Below are 17,279 nucleotides of genomic sequence, written 5' to 3'. Positions count from 1 at the left end.
AGACATGGATTAGTGAGTCTCAGTAGATGTGCAGATGGTAGTGTCTTGAGAGTTTATTTTATTGGTTGTTCCCAGGCAATGGTGTGGTATTGTGGTTGTCACTGCATAGTGTAAATTATCAGTGAGTCATTGTGAGGTGTATGCCATATGTGCTGTTATTGCTGTTATTGATCCTGTGCTCCCTTTCTTTCTCCCCCACCCTTCCTCCTTTTCTTCTCCTGTCTTTGTGTGCATGAGCATCATCTGGCAAAGGAGCAGGGGCACCGGCGAGTGGGGGAGCTGCAGCCCACCGGATGTAGGAGGCAGTGTCACCGATGCCGAGGGGAGCAGTGGGTTGGAAGGCGAGGGGAGCACCACGGGGGAGACAGTAGCTGATACTACTGACTCTGATTCCTCCTCTGATGGGAGATCCCTGGAGCTGGTGGACCCCTCTGGGATCACACCGGCATCACCATCTTCCACCACCCCATTACAGCACCACTCTCCCAGTAGCCCCCCAACCAGTTGCCCGGGCCCGCTCACTCAGGATGGTGGGTGTCTCCTTCGCCGCAGACACCCTAGGCCCCACCCCAGTCAGCCCTGCTGCCCTCACTGAGGAGGCTATTGACCTCCTGAGATCCATCTCTGAAGGGCAGTCAACCATAGTGAATGCTATCCAGTGGCTGGATTCCCAGATGCAGCAATGCAATGCCTACATGGAGGGCATTCACGTTGGCTTGGCTGGCCTACAGAGATCGTTTCAGGCTCTGACCTCCTCTTCAATGGCAGCCAGTGTCCCTAGTTCTTCTGTCCCCCCTCCAACTACCTGTAGTCGGTCCCAGAGCCCTCTCCCCCCACCCATTCCAAGCACACAATCAGACAGGCATGCACCCAAGACAAAAGACAGGACTCGCAAAGACAAGCACAAGCACCACAGATCACACCACAAGCATACACACAGCCAACACACAGAAGCACAAACTACAACAGCCACTGCCTCCACTGTCTCCCCCTCCACCTCATCCCTCACAGTCACATCAGGACTCACACCTGCAAGCATTGCACCCTCAGTCCCAGATCCTGCCAGCTGTTCAGCCTTGCCCACAGTCACCACAACAGCAGACATGCAGACTAGTACCCCATTCACCACATGCACAGTCACCACCATCACAACCACATGCAGCACACCCACCTCACTTTCAGACACCACTACAACATACATGCACACAACCTGTTTGTCCTCTCCCTCCCTCTCTTCCCCCTCCTCCCAAAACACATATACACTCCCACTCAAACACTCAACAGTCATCCACCTCATAAATGCACACTTTGCATGCACCTAGAACCCAGTCAGCACACCTGCACGTCCTACGACCACTTCCTCAACCTCCACTCCCAACCCTCCTCCCACAGTCTGCCCCACTGTACCTAAGAAACATTCCTTTCCCACCTTGACCTCTTCCCTCCTACTGACCCACCCCATGTTGTCCCTAAACATAAGGTCCCGCTCCCCCAGCCCAGTCCCTCCAGCTCCCAGTCCTCTCATGGACCCCTAGTGTTTCCAATGTTCCTCCCCCCACTAAAAAGGCTTCCACTGTGGGACACAAGGCAGCCACTCCCACCCCCCGCTCCAGACCCCCTCCCCGCCCCCTAAAGAGAGGAGCAATAGCCCACCCCCTCCCAAACCCAAGCCCAAAGATCCCCCTTCCAAGAAGTGCCCCCCAACCCCCTTCTCCCTCAGGTGCCTCCCTTGCACATTGATGTCCCTGCCCAGTGGAGTGACTTAGGCTGTCAGGAGTCAAAGTGGGCCTACTTTGTTGCCCTGTGGGTTGCCATGGACAATTGAACTGGTCAATGGCCCTTTGTATTGTTGTGGGCGCTATTCCCACCGGAATACAGAGGTTGCATCACAGGTATTTGTCCTCTCTTTCTTTTCTTCTGGCTTATGTACTTGTATTTTTCAGTGGTTTGTTCTCCATGTGTGTGGTATGTGTGTATGGTGTGTGTTGCGCATGTGGGTGTGTCACTCTCCCCTCCCTCCCTTGTGTGCTAGGCGGCTGTACTCACAGTTGTCGTCTTCGTCTACATTGCTGCTCCTGGACTCCCATTGCGTGGTACATCATCAGCAGGACTTCCAGTTCGGGTTCCATGGTGGCCACGGACTCCTCTGTATCCCTGGAGGTGAGTGTCTCCTTTTATATGGGTCATTTCATCCAGGCTTTTCATGGCGGTGGTCCCACCCCAGAAATCCTGGCGGTCTGCTATGTCGTAATATGGTGGGTGGTAAATGGTGTTCCGCCAGGCTGAAGTTAGCAACCGCCGTGGTCGGTGACCGGACCGAACTGGCAGTTCAAGCGGTGCATTGGCTGTATATGGGAGGGATCACCGCCATCGCCGCTGACCGCCAAAGTCATAATGAGTGCCTTTGTGTCAAGTCTGTTTTAAAAAAGTAATGCAAACCCAACACAAGCTGCTTATAAATCTGGGCCTAAGTGAGGCAGGAAGATGTGAAGGACTGCAACCAAATCACAGCAGTGAGTCATGCAAGATTTTTTTTAACTTCTGAATCCAAACCCCTAATCCACACCCACCGGTCGAAGTAGTCCCCTTGCAACTGAGTTCCTGTGGCTTCTTGATTGATTGCTTTCCATATCGTATGAGCACTTTAGACCTGCACAGTGGCAAGTACCATGTAGATAACTCAGAAACCACGCTCAGATATGAACTGCACTGCAGGCTGTGTAGATCGTTTGACAACACAAATTAAATGTAACATGCTATACTATACTTTTGACATATCTCCAAGCAAAACTGTTTAGGCTGAAGAAATTCCATTGTCAGCTTTTATGCTACGCTTTTGCATATCTGCTTTTGCTTTTCCTCCCTGGTGAATTAAAGCACGATGATCCAGACCACAGAATGTATGTTGTAGGGGGTTGGCAAGAATTCAAGCACAATAAATAATACTTATGAAAAATATAATGTTTCTTTAGGGATTGTGGTCTACGGCAGGGGGCCAGTTCTAGTTGTGTGGGAGGATCGGTTTCACAAATGGCTGTGATGGCCACATTCAGTTCAATCGTGAGAATACTTTTTCGCGCCTTACATGGCAAAATCAATGTTACACTAGGGGGCATATTTACAAGCCCCTAGCGACACCTTGCACTGCCTTAGCATCAATTTTTTATACTAAGGTGGCGTTAAGAAGGCCTTTCTCTCGCACCGTATTTACAAAGAGGCACAATGCTTGCATTGTGCCTCTTTGTAAACCCTTGCGCCACATTATGCCGATGTCATGCATTATGTATTCAAGGGGGGCGTTCTGACGCAGGGAAGCCCGAAAAAATAGCACAGTGAAATTTACAACATTTGCTCAGAGCAGGCGTTAAAATGACGCTCCCATTTTAACCAATGGTCGTCCCTATGCTTTGCTGTACAAGCTTCAAAATATTTGACACTAGTGCAGCAAAGCGCCACAATAGCATCAAAAATGTTGATGCTATTGTCCTAACGTCCGCCATGGTGTGCCATATTGTAAATACGGCACAAACTTGGTGTCGCTAGGTAGGGCGAGGGAGATGCAAGAAAAGTGGCCATCTGGACTGATGAGCCACTCTCTTGTAAATATGCCCCTAGGTGTAGAATGTTTATTATTTACTTCAATAGGGTGATTTTTCTGTAAAGGACTTTTATGCTAGGTGTAATTCTGGTACCTAGCTAACATCTTCAGTACATATTAACAATCTGGTACTGATGACCTTGAGAGGGAGCAGTTAGAGGTGTGAGTTAACTTCACAATCCAAGTATGACCAACTATTGCACAAGTATAATTATAAAACATTATGCAGCAAAGAAAATGCAAATTATGCAGCTATTTTGCAAATACAAGCAAAGAACAACAATATCTATATAACCACACATTATTACCAAATAATGTCAGAGGAAATGCATAGTTTACTTCAGTAAAACTATGCAAATTTAGCAGACAAATGCTATTCACCCACCAACATGAACTTGTCTTCCGTGAAAGTACAAACACAACTTTTCCATTCCACTGCAGAATAAAATAGCTCATGTAAATAATGTACAATGTCATATCATTTGAAGAAAGCCGTATTGTATATATGGACCCTCTTTCATTCTACAAATTCCAGTTATGATTAAAAACTAGCCCTCATTTTAGTGCTTACCATCAGTTTCAGCTACTGGGCCGTTGGAAGCACATCTTTCATTAAGAAAAAGCAAGGCCGAACCATATAACGCAGTGCTGTTTAGTACTTGTTATAAAATTGTCCTGCTAGGAGGCACCTTAGAATTGAAGACAATCACTCTTAGATAGAGATAGAACATGTCTGGATTTTTTTTAAACACAAGTGCCCTCTAGAGGTAACTTCAGTCCTGAAAACATGAACGCTGAAATTAAGTACCATTATGAATAAGAAAGCCTCATTATTTCAACCATGTTGGAGTTATATGTACAAATGTAAGCTTTTGGTTTCCTTCTGCAACAAAAAAAAAACATTGCATCAATTGGAAATGTCACCATCAAATGGGAGACTAGAGGCAGTTTGAAATGCTTGCATGCAGAAAGCAACTGCTCAAAGATGTCCTACTAACTTTTTCAAAGTGTGGGTGAATTGCACTGCGTTGTACTTAACCTTTCATCTTTTGATCCATTTGAGCGAGAAACAACTTTTTTGCAATCCATACTTAGGAGGCATGGGCACATAATTACACATAGCAAAGCATGCAGGAAATGATGCAATGGTAAATAAAGGTGTGTGAGCCTACAAATTACCAGGGACAGCCTAAGTGCTGAGCCATGAAAATATGCGGAATGCAGCATGTGCAGCAAACATTAGATTTAACCTGTGGATCCCTTTCAGCTTAGTACATCAGATCCTAAGGCAAGACTGGAGGCTAACATTATTGCATTCTCCTTTATTGCCACTACTCACAGCAGCCCCTTTGAAGAACATGGAACACAAACAAAAGTTCCATCATAATAGAAAGCCAGACCACCAAGACATCTTCCTTCTTTTTTGCTGGAGCTCATTCAAATAAGTACATTTCATAGGCCCCCTGTACGAAGTGGGTGTTTTTTGAATGTCTGAAAACTGGAACTTACAACCTTGTTTATATTTTGGCGGATGGGTAGATCCGTCACAACGGTGATGGATAGCCCGTGGATAGCCCGTCCCCCAAATATAAATCCCATTATATCCTATGAGATTTATATTTCGGCGGACGAGCTATGTGTCACTGAAGTGACAGAGTAACTTGTCTGCCGAAATCTAATTCAGGCCTTCATTGAATTAAGAGTCATGTTCGTTGTCATGAGCAACCTAAATGCGGTCTTGATTCTTCATATACATGGAGAAACATTACAGTCAAAGGCAAGGGAGGTTTTCACTAACAGTGCACACCCAAAACAACCTGCATTTCAAGGTGCTCTCATACACAATAATAAAGAAAAAGGAGGAATGGCGAAATAAAATATTTGTCTACTATTACATAATTTGGTCATGAGTGGTAGCTGAGATTGACCACAGGTGTCTTGGTTTCACATTTTGCAATTCAGCCACCTGATGTGCATCTCTATCTCTCTCTCCTGTTTTACATCAAAGGTGGTTTTGTCTTTAATTCTGGGTGCATGAATTTAGAGCTTGGTTTAGAGACTGAAGGCACATGAAAGCTCAGCTCGTTTTGGGATAAAGGATCCAAGAGGAACTCAAGTTTAACAAGAGCCAGGGGACTGGCTCAAGGCTTGCTCGAGCCTTCAGTGGATGACCCATTTTTATTGGGAAAGAGACTGTAAAAGACCCACAGCGAAGGGGGATGTAACAAGGGCAATCTTTTACCAAAATCCTTGTGTTAGTAGATGTGACCTCACACGCCATTTCATCATTCATTGTTACAGCAATTGACAGCAAGTGACACCACATGATCTTTAATCCTGATGCTGTCAAAGGAAGTGAAACAACAAAGCATTTGACATTGATGAAATTACAAGAATTTGAAAAAATATAACACTGAATGAAAAAAACAACAAATAACTTCAAACTCTTAGAAAAGCCTACCCAAAAAGAGGCAGGGGAGGTGTAAGAGGCAACCTAATAGTTGTAACTCCTACCTTTGGCACATCCCTAAATGCACCATTTCAACAGTTATAGCACCACCAAATACCTTCTCGGCGCTTCCTTTCTGGGTCTTGCAGGAAGATGTTGGTGCACTGCTAAGCTACACGTTCTCAGGCTCCACTGAATGCAAAAGACTTGGGAGACAGCTCATCTGAAAGAGTTATGAGCAGAGCACATACCACAAAGATCATAACTATAATCCCTAAATGATGCCTATGGGCGGTGATTATAATAACGTGAAATTAGTTGATAATAACCTCCTTTTTTATATATCGCTGCACACCATACTCCATCATGTTTAAGCACTCTAAATAGCAAATGTATTATTACCTAGCTTGTGTTTCTCAGTGTATTGATCTTTGAAGAATGAAAGGCAGAGTCTGCCCTGGTCAGAATCAACCCCATCACATTCAGATCATTAATTTACCAATGGCAAATAATAAGCTTACTGAGCTATCTTCCCATCTTAGTTAACATACAATTGCCAATACACAGTTTTCAAAAATCTTGCTCAGTGGATCAAAGACACTAAAAGATAGCCTTACGTTTCAGAATACATTGGATTTGGAAAGCCTAACCTTAGCAACTTCACCATTTCTGCACCTTTTTCTTGACCCTTTTTTTTGCTGATATTAGGATTTTGTATGCTGCTACACTATTAATCAGTGAAACAGTGTGTGTTGAGCCCCTAAAATGATATTGTAAAAGTGATTTACTCAACTGGTGAATTTATCTTTCCTGAAAAGCCATAGTAAGCTTGCATAGAAATTGCACAAGTAGCATGGAAATTAAGGGCCTGATTTATAATTTTTTTGTGCCGCATTTGCGTCATTTTTTGACGCAAAAGTGGCACAAACTTACAAAATTCAATTATATTTGCAGCACTAGAAAAGTATAAATAAGGCCCTAAATGTTATAAGTGATCTGCAAAGTGCACTTAAACCTCCCACATACAAAGCCATAATATGTGGCTCGAAGGAGCACCAATGTGCTTTGACATGGGGTCAAATGTGCTACAGTGGCATATAGAAAGGAAAAGTGGGTTGTTTGTCAAAATGTCGTCTCTAAAACTTTTTTCTGCCATACATCAAGGTTCCAGAAAGAAGGGATCATATTTAGTTGAATGTTTCCTACCTCGGAAATTGCAGATTTAATGGTACTTTTAGGAACCTGGACACGAAACCTGGAACATTTTTGACTAGCTTCTTTATTTACTTCTTTATTTCAGTGTTCATCAAATTGCAAACTTTTTAAACATTTCCTGGCCAACTAGACAGTTGCAGGGACTGAGGCCGCTAAAAGCTTGTTATTATTGTAGCTCAAAAAGGCAGCCAGCCAACTGACTCTTGGAGACACTTTTGGGATCCTGGGCTCAAGAGAAGCAGTTCCAGTCTTCCTGCAGGCTCTCTAGATGGCAGGTGGAGAGGTCTGTGGGGTCCACATTTCTGCACTTTTATGCCCAGGGCCAGACTGTGGCTGGAGGGCAAGCCTTTGTCCACACCCTACACCAGTTGCGGTCAGTTCAATTTGGGTTTGGAGTCAGCCTGACTAAAGAGACAAAAGGTAGGCAGGCCTAGGTGTGAGTTTCCTCGGCTAGTGCAAGGTAGGCATCCTTTGAAGCTCAGGAAGGGGCTGTTGCCCTGCCCACACCCAGAGACCTTTGTCCACTGTCTGAGAGCAATACACATCTCACCATAGGGGAGCCATCAGGGGCCAGGTGACACTGGGCACTGGCAAGGAAGCCTTTTGCTTTTAGGGAGGCAATGACAACTTTCTAAAAGTGTAATTTCCAAAATGGTAATACAAAATCCAACTTGACCATTAAGTTGTTTTTTAAATTACTAATAAAGTGAGTCCTTAAACATTTTCTAGCTACTCCCAAACTGTATTTAGCGCTTGTTAAAGGTAATAGTGTGAACTAGTGTTAACCTACAACAGAGCTAGCCTTGCTTCAGTGAAAACAGACCTTGGAGTTCTTTCAGTGCCAGGACACGTATAACATTAAATATCGCTATCCCACATTTTAAATGCCATGCATACTGCCATACGGGATTTTAAGGCCTACCTTAGAGGTGACATAACTATTAAGAAGGAATGTTTAGTGCTTATTTCCAAAGATTTCTTGTTATGTTGCACTGTGCATTCACAGGTATTATGATTAGTCCACTTAAAAGTGGACTTTGTATGGACCTCAGAAGGCTGAAAGGGTGAGGTAGCATCCATGGGATTTTGATTTGTGAACTACTAGGTCACACACAGATGTAAACACAGAGAGCTTAACTCAGTGAATCACATGACTAAGGTTAAATGAGAGGAAAGCAGTGCCACAAATTTGCTGTTTTCTATTAATTGTGACATTTTCAGGGATTGAGTGAGAAATCTTCAATATTGGATTTTGACAGCTTTGATGAGCCAATGCCACAAATGTACCTGTGATTTTTTTAAATAGTGTGTCAATACGATCAAGAAAAAGTAGAGCGGCAACAAACTAGCGAAGTCTAGCTTTTTTTTCCAAACTCTTTCATAAAAACCTTTTTGTGTGGAAACGTTTGCCCACAGGCAAAATGTTTATACATGAGAAACTTCACCGCTCTGTGAATTGGTAGGATCTGTCACCTTCACAAAACGTACCCACCAAAATTCTAATCTGGCAATATCTCTGCTTTTGAGTTAGTATGGCTGTGTGAATCCCATGAGCTTCTGAACTGGGGATTGTGTGGAATATGGGTTGATTCCCCATGAACAGAGATAGAGAGATTACATGCACGTATAAGGTAAAAAAGATCTGAGATGCCACTAACCTTAACTGTGATATAATTTAGGAAGTTTGCAATGGCATCAGTTATGCTTTGATGTCATCAAGCGGGTTTGTGATATCATCTAGAAGATCTTAGATGCCATCAAACAAGTGTGTGAGATCAATAGACATGACTGTGATGCCATCATGTGATGTCAAGTGATGTCATGTGGTACTATGACTCACTGCAGTATTGTTGTCCTTTTCTATCTAGTGGATAGGTGTTGGAATATATTGCTGGTTTTGAAAGGAGATATGTTTTTAAACATATCATCCAGGCCTGTGAGACTTCTGACATTGAATTGACACTTTCTTTTCAATAAGGGAGCGTTTTACAGAGCCTGACATAAACAAATCCCTTCAATTGGAATCAGGGACACCCCTAATGGATGAAAGAAGACAGCTATGCACCAGCCTCTACGTTACTGCTATGCCGGATAACGGTGCTGATAGTTAGCTCCAAACCCAAGCACCAGTAAATAATGAACCCGGGAAAATAATTACATCACAGACTCTCAAACATACATCAATGTGGTTGTTCTTGCATTTACCGCTGTATGCACTGTGGAAGGCTTTCCACAGCATCGTGATGAATCGTGGGACTGCTGACGGGAGAGCTCGCTTTTTTTCAGTGCCAGATGTTGAGGGACAAACTGTCCACTTTTATTAGGTGTTTGCATTATTTTGTTTAGACTCCCATTGCCGGATGTCACTTCAAATGAAACACTGCCATGGAAATTCAAATAACATTTGTGTGTAACATGGAAAAAGAGACTCTTTGTAATTATACTCCAAGTGTATCATTGTAACCTGTGATAGACTATTAAAGCGTAACAATGGTGAAGACATGCTACTTAGGCCATCTAGGTCTCGCCTACAGATAGCTCTTATCGAAAGAACTATTGTAGATCCTATCAAAATGCACAATGGGCTTCATGCCAGCCCATTGCTTATGATTGTTTTGCTTGCTAGTCACGCTCATGTGCTTGCTTCTTATTCAATGGCTTTCTTTCCACTTCTTGTGTTTGTCCCTCCCCTAGAGCATAGCTTCTTTGTCATCCTTCCGATTCGATGCCTTATATCCCTCCACTGCTCACATTCAGAGAACTACTTTTTTATTTTTCCTTAAGCACTTCCTGAGAGTGCATGGGTTATCTTGCTCTCCCTTGTGTGCTGCTTCCCCTTTCAAACAACCACCCCACAGGCTTCTTGCTCTCTGCCGTGTGCAGCTTTTCTTTGCTTTATTTACTTGCTCCCGTACCTCAAGCTCATCTGTTGCTCCCCTAACCACATCCCTCTGTTCCCCTGCTTTGATGTCTCTTCGACCCACACCTCCAATGCTCCCCAACCCCACCCATACTGGCACAAAAAAAAAAAGGTTTCTGGTTTAAATTTTTAATAGAGCCCGCCAGCTACCATTTGATGCTTAACAGCTTCTTTTACAAAAAGCACCTTTGCACATGAGTAGATTCCTTTTTTTATTCAAGGCTGCAAGCAGCATCCGCATCTGGAGATTGGCAAAAAAATGCTATTGCAGGTGTGTCATGCTGTATGCTTGTGTATGCATGGCGATGCATGAGCACACATAGAGGGTCATGCTGCTCCATCTCAGCATCATGATGCACACATGCGAGCCCCCTATCATTACTTTTTAATTTATTTTTGCTGCACACCATCGGCAAAAGCATTGAAAAGCTAACAGTTCAAAAAGGCTAGGCCTATTGCCTTTGTCAATGGTGGTTTTGACTAATAGCAGACTGGAGTGAAATGTTGTGATCAGTGACTTACTGCACTTCTCCAATAATAAATATTCTCTTGCATCCATATGCTCATAGTGAAATATGAGATTCTGTTCATTTCAAATGAAATTCTTGGGAGAATCCCATTCCCAGTGTCAGCAAAGTGATGTATGACTTTTCTTAGGGATATTTTGAATGCCACCAAAACTATCCCAGAGTTGAATGGACTCAAAACCCAGGATGACAATCCCCTGAGAGCTTGTATTGAGTTCTGCATCCTCTCTTTCGAGCCCCTGAGCTTAAAATAAAATAGTCATGGTGACCCAGACTCCTACAGTTCCAGTTTCTAGCTGGGATATTTTCTATGAATAGACAATGTACTTTGCAATCACAGAATCACAAACACTCCAACTGGTAGAAACAAATTATTTCCCTTCTCCTATCCTGGCAATTACATGGTCACTGCTTTCAAATTTAGTATTTGCTGGCGGGCAAAGACATGAAGAGGAATGAACGTTGTGTGAGTTCCGAACAAATGTGTATACTATTTTGAAATACATCTGAGCTCAGGAGTAACACATCTCAAGTTCTAAAACTAGATTGTAGTTATTAAGAATTTGACCTTATCACTGATCCTTTCAGCCCACATAAGATCACATGTAAGCTACAAATTTGGTTTTGAAAATGATTACCTATTCAAAGTTACAGATTTAAGATTTGAATACATTTCAATGACTATGGATATATGCTCAATGGAATTCTTCCATTGGGCCAACTTTGTGGGCTCCTTTGCTACCCCTTCCAAGGAATGATGTGGTAAGTCTGCAACTGACCATTGATGAAAGACCTTCCTTAGCTAAACAGTTTGTAAAAGTCACCAGCAGCAGTTTTACCACCAGGGTGTGTATTTTGAAAAGTGATTGGGAGTGCAACATGTGTGTGTGTTCTTCCTGTGCCCCTGGAGCACTTTGAAATTACATAAGGAATGGTTGCTTAAAACAGCAACTCTGCCCTTCACTAATTTGCTGTCCCCATTGCAGCAGCAAGTTTGGCACTGCCATGGAGACAGTGCATCATGCAGCATGGTGTACTTTCAGTGTGTGTGCCCTGCACATCTTGCTAAACATGCACCAATGTGCAAACAGGGATAGTGCATCCTTTACATAAGGTGGCCCCAGAAAACATAAAAAAAATGTATTCCATTATTACACCCTTATCTACTTTTATCAGTTGTAAATGCATTTATCTCATGTAGATTATGGCAATAATGTTTACCTTACAGCCACAGAATGACATATGTTTCAATGCACTGCTCTTTCTAACATCTAAAATTAAGAACTACAACCTTTTTCTGTTGCTTCAATCCTAATATCAGGGACTTTTAGGCATAGATTTACTAACACGTTGTGCAGGGTTTGTATCACAAAAGTGATGCAAACTTGCAGCAATGTATTAGAGTGTGATTTACTATCCAACCACCCAGGGTTTGTGTTAAAAAAGTTCCCCAAGATAATGCAAAGTTGTTTAATGTGCCACTTTGTGCTACTTTGCACAAGGGGAGCGTTTCATGGGTTGTACATGGGTGTTCCTGTGCAACCACCCATGGGGTTTGAAGAAAATCTACTACAATCAGTAGGCAGGAATTTCCTCTAACATCTTATGTCTCATAGACATTGGTGTAACCAGGAGAAATCTTTGTGGATTTTTTCAGCTATGCAAGTGTGCTGCACACATCCAAAGTGGGAAAAGTCTTAAATGATTGTTTTTGGAATTGGAAGGGTTTCCTTACAGTGTAAAACCCATAATTTAGAGAACCTTCACAATCTTGCACTATGGCACAATGGTGTGTGCATTCATGCATGCCAGCCAAAAGTTCACCAACACAAGAGGAGAGAAAAAATGTGCATATATTATTAGATGTGGTGTATTTTTTCTTTCTTCTTTTGATGCAAGGCAGCCCAGCAATTTTAGTAGCTGCACTGTGTTGCATCAAATATTTGTAAACTTGAGCCCTCTCTTCCCTCTACAAGATATGTGACAATGGGAGGCAGAGCTGTCTTGACTGTGGAATCTAGGCTATGGACTACAGTGCTTCGAAACTCTGCCCAAAGCAATGACTGCTACCATTTAAAAAATAATACAATGTGGCTGTTTATTCTATAGCTTGTGCTTTGGTCTGGATACTGTGTTAGGTCATAGTTAACACAAAGAAACTGTGACATTGGTATGCACTTACAAATAAGACATAAGGTGATTTAAGAACAGGTAATATGATCAAATCAAATAAGTTAAAATAATATACATTAACATGCTAACACAACATAACCCACCTTTGAGAAAGTGGACTATGAGTTGAAAGTTGAGTTGGCTGGTCGTCTACCACAAGTAATTTTTGAGTTATCCTTGTTAGGTCTAGTACAGGTTCCTATAATTTAAACATGAGCTCTCCCCCTGGTAGCTATGATACAGAGCAGAGAGACTTCACTTAAGAAAATGTGTAATGTATTTAGAAGCCTTAAAACTTTTAATAAGTCAAAAACACAAAAGTATAAAATTCCCACTCTAATGTATACAAGTACTGAATATTTTAATAGACATAATGACACCAAAATGACAAACATATAATGGGGAAACCAGAGATAAGATTTTTTTACATTTCAAATTGCACTGTTAACCCACAAAGTAAAATGCATCGACCTTGGCAACTACTTGAAGTAGACAGGGACAGAGCTAAGGTTTAAGGCAGACCAAGATGGAGTGCAGCTGTGGTACGAGGCCCAGGCCTCTCCTGCTCAAAGATTTACTTTCTGACTTGGAACATTTTCAAGAACAGAAAGAGGTCAGCAACTAGTCGTCAGCAGGGAAAGCGATAGCCTGAATCCGAAACAGGGCTCAACAACAGCGGTATGTTGACGGAGGGGGGAAAGCTCCAAGCAGATGAAGTTCTGCGTCCATGCTCAGGAAGGGCTCAACGTTGATAGGGCTTTGGATCAGCAACGTCCTCCATGGGGACCTCTATATTCTGATTTTTTTGGAAGTCAGAACTCCTTCAGCGAGGCAGACCAGCAAGGTGGATCCACCCTGCGATTTGACATTGATGGCCTTGGCTCTGCTTTAGATTGACAAAAAGTTTCTAAGTCCCAGCTCTTGCAGTTTGGCCAGGAGGCTCAAACCCCAACACCAGCCGGGGGGAACTGGTCCACTTGAATCTTCAGGAAAGTGGGTTTCTTGCAGCTTTTCTGTCCCTATAGCTTAACGGGAGGTCATCTCACTGATTGCTGCAGCCCACTTCTTAGTTCTGGTTACAAGCAGGAGCAGTTCCAGCTGTTAGGGTTCTCCTCACAGGTTACAAGAGCAGATGCTCTCTTCCTTCAGTCTTCCAAAAGTACAGAGGTGTTCTGTAGAGCGTACTGGTAGGTACCACATTTATACCCAGGTCCAGCCTGTGGAATTGGAAAACTCTGAGCACTCCCTAACCAATGAGGTAAAAGTTCCCAGGGATGACCCTACACACTTTTGCAGCACGTTCTACGTGGTTTACCATAAATTGTCCTACAGTGCCTCTCTCTACCTAAACCGACATGGCAGAACCTTTTTTTCTGTGCAGAGCTCTGTGTCTTCCCAGAGGTGTGACTATGATAATGGGCAAACCCTTCCTTGTATTCACTCCAAATCAGTTTTGAGGTAGCTCTCCCTCCCCACTAATGGGTTTGGAGACAAGTTAGCTATGAGGCATGCCTAGCCGTGAGCTGCATGTGTCAGTGACATATTAGCCACTCTTTTACCGTAATTATGTACCTACGCACAGTTTCAGGGTGAGGCCTGGAGACATGCCTTGCATTGTCACTTGAGTGGTGGCACACTGATGTACTGCAGTCCACCAGTGACCTTGAACATACAGACCTTTGGTACACTTTTGTACCATATACTAGGGACCTACAGATAAGTTAAATGTGCCAATCAGGACCGTAGCCAATTTCAACATACCTAATGGGCCAAAGAACATGCACCGGGGCCTGGTAAGCAGTGCCCCAGTGCACAAAGTCAAGAAGCTAGCAGAATCAGTCCAGAAAAAAACAGAGGTGACCATGTAAAAGGGGGCATTTTCCTAAAACAACAGTTTTCACATCTCTTGCTGATTTTCCACTGTTCTGAGATATATTTTTTGTATTTGTTAATAGTATGTCAGGGAAGGATAGGAAAAACAGCAACAGAAACTAAAAATCCCTAGATATGTAAGACAAGATGTATGAAAGCAGGCTCAAAAGGTACATTTTCTAAAACTGTAACATTTTATAGAACCGAAATCTTGATTTTAAGGAAGTATGAGTGGTTAGATTTTAATAAGCTATGGAACTGGTGATTCACAGTTGTTATTAGGTGGCATGTTGTTTGAAGGATCAGATAGTGAATTTTAAAACATGCATCACACATTCAGCTAATTCCATGGAGTTATTTTTAGATAAAAGTCACCTGGTGCCAGACTGGGTATTGTGTATCAGTGCCAGGCTATTTGCTGAGCAAAATTTTGAATGTATTTCTGTAAATCTGAGGTGTGATTTCCACAATAAGCAAGGGGTAATGAACACTTTAACTAACTGAGGGGCATAATATTGTAGCAGTCGGTCACAGTGCTTAATTTGTGAATGAATAAGTGCTGGGCCCAAAGTTTTGCTCAGAAGCCCATGGCTGGCACTACTAAATGAGGCCCAAACTCAGGAGGAGGTGGCACCCTCTGTGTGCCAGGAGTTTGGGGTCATCGGAAAATGCAAGGCACATATGACGACTGACCGCGTGTCACCGCCTGGGGTGCATGGAGGAAGGGATCAGCTGTGAGCTCTGCTTGCTTCCATTAAATCAGCCTATTTCACAAAAGAACTGTGGCAGGAGTAGTCCTTTTCCCAGTGTTGGTCTGGCAAATACCAAGTCTGCGTAGTCCTGTTTTCACCTTATGTCACTTCAAATCACCACCAGACTCTTCTTGCCTCTTTGTCTCACTCTTGCAAGTTCGGGCTTTCTCCATTTGTCATGTTTTTTTCCGTCTTTCTCGTCTTTCTTCTTTTCTCAGCCCTGTAAATTGCCATGCATCAGAGGTTAGAGTACCGCATTTTGGGCCAATTTCCCGTATCACCGCAAGGATATGAGATTGTCACGCAATCAGCTGAGTGTATACGCTGACTGTGTTTCTGCCTGGTGTCTATGCTCAGGATGATTTATTCTCCTCTGTCAGGTTGCTGGATGTGACAAGAACAGACTGGACCTGATTTGCTGAGCCAGATGATGTCAGGGGATCAGTGCTCCGTCTCATTGGATAGTTCTGTTTTGCTCACCATTGGCTAAAATATTGCAACACTGGCTGTAATCACACCCACCACTGCCATAGATTGCGTGCGTTCAAGTGTATCTTTTATTTAGAAGCCCTGAACAGCAAGAAGTCACGAATGCAGGAGAAAGGCAGGGATGAGCAATAATAGCCCTGCTGCTGAGAGTCATTAAGTCAGACATGGCATGCATTCCCTGAAGTAAGGACACAAAACAAGAGTCTTTCCCAATAGTTTGCTTAAGTTTAAGATCAGAGTCTGAACCATAGCAGCACCTGCAGTTGTCCCATGTGAAAATTGGTTTCATGACATTTCACTTAACTTTTCAATTGTCCCTGAAGGTGGCATTTTGTGCCCCAGCCCACTGTGATCCCTTTCTCTGCCAGGCCGAATTGCAAATATGGAAAGTTTCTCTTTTCTCTGCCAGATGGCAGGTTCTGACATTAAGGGGCTGATTACAAGTTTAGCACTCACTAGATTGTCAAACTTGTGGTCAGAACTGCCGCTGCTGTGGCGGTCCGACAGCCACATTACATGCCCTAGCGGTCAGACCACCAGGCTACTGTTGTCTATGCCGCGATCGGAGATTCTGATGGGTTGATGGCGGGTGCTGGTTGCAATCAGCCTGGGTCATATGCTGCTGCCACTTTCCCGCTAGGCTGACGGGCGTAAACCTTTGTTTCCGCCCGTCAGCCCAGTAGGAAAGTGACAACCGCATTGTCGCTGGCTTGTAATCGACAATGCTGCTGCCACTTTCCCGATGGGCTGACAGGCAGAAACCTTGGTTTCCGCCCTTCAGCCCAGTGGGAAAATGACAGCAGCATTGTCGCCGGCTTGTAATCGAGCCGGTGGCAATGCTGCGACCTGCGGGCAGCGCCAGCACCCTCGCAATGCTCACTGTCTGCACAGAAGACAGTGAGCATTGCGAGGGTGCTGGGCAGGGGGGCCCCTAAACTGCCCATGCCAAGTGCATGGGAAGTGCATGGGCTCCCCTGTGGCCTCCTGCTACCATTCTCCACCAGGCTGGCAGAGAACCAAGTCATAATCAGCAGGGTGGATACAGCGCTGCCCTGGCTGATTGCGACCTGCACCCGCCATCAACCCGCTAGGATCTCCAATCCCGGCAGAGATGGCACTACCCTGGAGGTCAGACCGCCAGGGTCGTAATGTGGCGGTCGGACTGCCACAGCAGCAGCGGTCCTGACCGCCACCGCAAATCTGGTGATCTAGTGACCGCCATACTTGTAATCAGGCCCTAAGTTTTCCTTGCTGCTTGTTTTAGCATGCTGCTAGTAATACACAG

The sequence above is a fragment of the Pleurodeles waltl genome, chromosome 10, assembly GCF_031143425.1.
Source record: "Pleurodeles waltl isolate 20211129_DDA chromosome 10, aPleWal1.hap1.20221129, whole genome shotgun sequence".
In the NCBI taxonomy this organism is placed as follows: Eukaryota; Metazoa; Chordata; class Amphibia; order Caudata; family Salamandridae; genus Pleurodeles; species Pleurodeles waltl.
This window is presented reverse-complemented; position numbering follows the sequence as displayed.